Below are 6,058 nucleotides of genomic sequence, written 5' to 3' on the forward strand. Positions count from 1 at the left end.
GTGATGATGTCAATGCTCATCTTTCAGTCTTAATTAAATAACAACTGTATTATAGTTATGAACAAATTCTCTCTTCCTAAGTATATGCTACACATTTTGACATTATATGATATACTAGTAATTGTATTATATATATATATATATGTATATATATATATATATATATATACACACACACATATATATATATGCACACACACATATATATACCTTTTTCTGTTGGGAGTACAATAGACTTGTGTGGATAATTATTGATCATCTTCACTTACTCATACAAACTATCACAGACTGAATGAACTATAACACAAATTCATATCCTCATATAAACCCTGAACATTCAAAATCAAACCTATCAGCAGTGTTAGTTTCTTCTGGACACTATTTGAGAAGATCCAATTGATCCTGCTCAACTCATTTCTGGTGGTATTCTGACAATCTATTGCATTCTTTGCCTTGTAAAGACAACACCATGACATCTGCCTTTCTCTTTGAGTGTATGCTTTTGTCCAAATATTATTTATATTAAGACATTAGTCCCACTGGATTAGGGGTCTTCCATACTTAGGTATGACTTCCTCTTAACTGAATTGTCAATGTCACTTTTCCCAGGAAACAAAGGAGGAGGCAAAAATGTTTGATAAGAAATATACTCATTACCTTGCTCATGTAATTATAATGCCTCTGTAAGATATTTTCACAATAAAAAACTTATTAATAATAAAAAAAATAAAATCTCAATCATGGGCATTGGCAGTTTAGGACTTCCACATAAAAATATATAAAACAACTTAGCTAATTCCAATGGTATTACAGAAGATAGTAATGCAACAAATTACATGTTTGTTTTTTTCATGAAACTACTTAAAATAGTTTAAGTGACAACAAAGCAGTCTTAAACTAACAGTATTCTTAGCATAATGTTTTATTCCAGTATGTACCAATCTATTACTTAAGAAAATGTATTTAGCTCCCCTGATTTATTTGTTTTATAAAAAAGAGTGTTATAGGTTTTTTTTTTTAATTTTTATTTTACTAAGCATATAGTTTCTGCAGTATTCTAAGTTCTTTCCCTTTAGAATACTCTAAGGGCTTATCTTTAATTGAAATACTTTATAGTCAATGGTTTAGCAGACTTCCGGTGACTTCCACTATCTACTAGGTTCTTATTTATGTCTATATTCGTGCTAGTACTAAGGTTTGAAATAAAAGCCTTGTACTATTGCTTGGCTTTTTCCACTCAAGGCTGGTGCCTTACCACTCATCCAAACTTCCACATCCAGCTATTTGCTAGTTATTGAGGATAAGAATTCTGAGGACTTGAGGATTTGTCTGCTGGAGCTGGTTTGTACCCTCATCCTTGGTTCTCATCCTCTTAATAGTCACGATTATAGATGAGAGACACCATGACCTGGCGGCTATTCTTTTATTTTTCCTGTCGTGGGGCTTGAACTCTGGGCCTGGGCACTGTCCCTCATCTCTTCAGCTCAAAGGGAGCAATCTACCACTTGAGCCACAGTGCCATTTCCGGTTTTTTGGTTAATTGCAGATAAGAGTTTCACAGCTTTTCCTGCCCAGGCTGGCTTTGAACAATGATCTTCAGATCTCAGCCTCCGGAGTAGCTAGGATTACAGGCATGAGCCACCAGCACCCAGCTAAGCTTGAAGATTTTTATTTGTCCTAGACATGGGCTTGAACTCAGGGCCTGATCCCTGTCCTTGAGCTTCTTTTGCTCCAAGCTAGCATTCTAATACTTGAGCCATAGCTCCATTTCTGGCTTTTTGATAGTTTATTGATAATAAGAGTCTCATGGACTCTCTTATCTGGTGTGACTTCAAACCATAATCCTCAGATCTCAGCCTGCTAAGTAGCAAAGGTTATAGGTATGAGCCACCAACACCTGGCTAGATTTAAACTTTTATATTAAGTTATACAGTTTAAAAAATCCTACTACCAAATCCTAGAACATACCTCTTTGAGATTTTGAATAATTTCACCTATTTTGTCCTTTATGCTACATCTGAATTTTTTAATAAAACCTCTCCTTTCATTCAGATGATTTTGTTGATAGCTGAACAACACTGTGTAATAGGGGCCAGAATATTGAAATCATGCAACTCTTGATTTACCTAGTCTAGCGTACAGTTCTTTTAGTCTAATTTTTATCTATCTCAACTTCCATTCATAAACTCAGCTTTGAAAATCCACATTTTTCATTGCATTAATAGTGAAAATTTTAATTTCATAACCTGGACATTTTTTGAAACATCTTTCACAGCTCTGCCAGCTAAATAACTATCTTTGTAAACATGAAACTTCTGACGTGTGAAAGCTGTCTTCCAATTCTGATGTCTGAATAGGCAGTTATACAGCTTAATCTCTGATAAATTTTCTATGTCAGAGGTCAATGTGCCATATCTTAATTTTATGAAAGTTTCTCCTTTCTTTTAAAAACTTTTATGCTATGTTTTAAACTGAGTGAAATTCCATAGCCTATCTTATTAACTTACAGCTCTTACAGGGGCAATGCTAGAAAATGTAGACAATTATTTACCACTGTCTCCAACTAGAGGTATTGTTTTATTTGCAAAACCTAGAATATACTATCATTTCTCCCCATCATTTACATTCTTTCTCATGTATATCATTTGTACACTGAAATGACACCTATGTTTTCACACTCTGTTGCTTACAAGTAAAAATAGATGCCTGAAATATTAGGTGTCAGTTGAACAAAAGTGTAAAGGTAATAATTCTAAGAAAGACAGTCTTATTTTGTAATGAGGCCTAATTCATGAGGATACCTTCAAAGCATGTGTTTTTGTATAATTACCTCTGAATATAGGGAAATTATGATTTGCTACAGTTGAAAGCATGCATAATGTACATATTTAGAAGTTGGAGAAACAAACATATGTCTTCATGTTGTCAAGATGAATAGAAAAAAAACACAAAAACCCACAAAATCAAAATATAGATAACTCACCCAGAAATACTTTTCAAAACAACTTTAAAGCCATCAGGGTAGAATTAGTGTTAGAATCTATAATGATTAATAGTGATATTTCTGCAAATTTGCATAGTAGTTAATTATCAAATATTTATATTTAATAAATATCTTTTTTCATACATACAAAAAGCCAATAGTTATACAACAAAGGACTCAATATCATTGTTACAGCAATATAAATAAATATACACATGAATTTTGCCTCCAATCTGTTAGGGAGAGTATAATTAATAACTCAGATGACAACTGTTGGTAAGGGTATAACAGAATGGAGGTTTTGCACACTCTTCATGTGAATATAAATTGGTATCACCATTTGAAAACATTATGGAGACTTGAATAAATTATTCATAATTCTAATATACAGCAATTTTGTCTATGGGTACATTGCCAAGAAAATGAAGTCAACATTTTGAAGAGTCATGTGCACCTTCACTTCCATTTTTATATTATTTTTTGAAACCAAGAAATGGAAATAGACTGTTCTGATTGATTACTGAACCAATAAAAATATATTACATATATGTATACATATATACATTTATGTATAAACACATATGTATATTATATGCATATCACTGGAATATTATTCAGACAAAATGAGAGAAATTCTGTGATATTACAATATTTGAAATCTAACAAATTTGTTCTCGCAATAAGAGAGATAATTGTGGTTATCATGGTTAAGGGGATAGTGAGGTATTTCTCAATGTAAACTTCAAGTCATAAGATAAATGAGTTTTCGGAATCTGTGTACAGAATGACTAAAGCTATAGATTCTATTTGAATACATTTATCTTTAAGAATACTAGAATAGTTAGTTTCCTCCTTTATTAAATAGTGTAATATAGTTGATACTTCTTCCATTATTCTTTGAATTATCTTATGACTTTTTTCTGGGAGCTTGATGATGGATATGATTTTATATGAGACCATCAATTATTCTTCAGAAAAATAATTCTAGAGTTTTGATACACCAAGTAAACTAGTTTGCCATATCTAATTCAGAAATGCATGTGCTTTCTCTAAAATAAGTTTTAATAATCATAATGAGACATTAAATTTGTTTCAATCTATATTGTAAAATATCAGGAAAGAGAGTAGAAACATATAACTGTAACACTGGATCCTAAGTATGTTGGATAAAGTAGAAAGATATTAGTTTAATTTACCTCTCTCTATATATCCCTCATTTTCAAAACCAGATATTTTCAGAAATAATGAATGTGTTTGCTGACTTTTAATATGCTTGGAAGCTAAAATCAAAACCAAAACCACTCAATATTAACTCTTCTCGCCAGAAATACCATTAAAATGTTTAGCTTACAAAAATAATTTAAGGAAACATAAGTCGCCAAGCATGTTTCCTATGTTTTCAAAAATGCTCAATATATGAGGAATACAAATTTTACTAGCGGAAACAATCATATACAATTATGACACCTTCTTAAAGTAAAATACATCTTTATGAATCAATGCAAAACTCATTTATTGAATATCTGCTGGATGTCACAATGTGCTCTACTAAAGAATCATAAGAGAATTGGAAGTTCTTTCAGAGAAATCTGTTTATTGTTGTTGTTGTTGCTATTTGTTTTCCTTTAAATTTTTCCTGTCAGTCCTGGGTCTTGAACTCAAGGTCTTGGCTTTGGCCCTGAACGAATTCTGTTCAAAGCTATCACGCTACCATTTATACCACAGCTTCGCTTTCAGGTTTTGTATTTGGTTTTTTTTTTTTTTTTTTTTTTTTGAGTAATTAGTTGGAGATAAGAGGCCCATGAACTTTCGTCCCCAGTCTGGCTTCAAACCCTGATCCTCAGATCTCAGCCCCAGGGAAAATGAAGAATGCAGGCATGAGTTACTGGCAGCCAGCCGTTATTATTTTTTCACATAACAGTTGTCCATCCTAGTTTGAATGGCTTTTCAGTAAATCATGCTATTAAAATGCTGTGAATTTTTTCCTCTCATATTTCTAATGGTAAACACATGCTTCTTTTGGTATATTGATGAAGCAATGTCTTTAATACAAGTTACGTACAATGGATATACAACACCGTTTCAAGGTGTTTATTGTTTTCATAAATTTCTATCATATCATTTCATGGTGAACTGTATAAATTTTTCTAATTATAAACCATCCTTGTTAATAAAGTGCCTGAATTATTTAACAAGTTGGACAAAGAATTAGCCAAGGAGGGGCCAGCTGATCAACTTTTTAAATTATTAAACATAAGGGTCCTTGTGCAAAATTCAAATTTTATTTTACTCAGTTTAGGCATTAATAATACATAATACAAAAAAGCCACACTCAATTCTTTTCTTCTAAATACGGAGTCTGTTTCAATAAAAAAGATCTGTGGTTTGATGCCGAGAGCTCTTTTGTTTGGTTATTATGTTACTATTTGATTGTTCCTTCTTCTTATTTAAATATTTAATGAAAGGTTTTATGAATCTTGTGTCCTTAGGCTTTGAAGCAAAGAACATAATTTAAAGCATCTAATAAGTAAATAAATGTCAGAATACTGAAAAATCATAGGATATGCAAAATATATTAAAAGTGGTTTTAATAATAGAACAACAGATTGTACTTTTCTCTTGAGATGATGAAGTATACAAAATGAGATTGTACTATAATTTAAAGTCAAGACTATGAAATTCTAATTGCATACTTATGTCCTTAGTTGTTTCTCAAAAATAACCGAAGCATTATAAAAATTGTCCCACTAGATATTTAAATAATTTACTAAATGACTATTTAATACATACTAATGGGACTGAATACATTGAAAATTTTAGTAATAGTCAAAATTGTTTTATGTTATAAACATGAAGTGTTTGTGCTAATGATTAGAAATCTGTCAATACTGAGTTAGTTTTTTAATTTAATTTCTGCACACATATTGGTATGAACTCTGAACCTCACATTGTACGCTTTCTTGCTCAGGCATGATACTTTAACCCTTGAGCCATACCTTCAGTCCAGAATTTTGTTGGTTAACTGGAGATAAAGTTTCTCATGCTTTTGCTACCTGGACAAAGTTAGGTCACTAT

Source organism: Dipodomys spectabilis, unplaced genomic scaffold (genome assembly GCF_019054845.1).
Source record: "Dipodomys spectabilis isolate Male_0828 unplaced genomic scaffold, ASM1905484v1 ptg000272l, whole genome shotgun sequence".
In the NCBI taxonomy this organism is placed as follows: Eukaryota; Metazoa; Chordata; class Mammalia; order Rodentia; family Heteromyidae; genus Dipodomys; species Dipodomys spectabilis.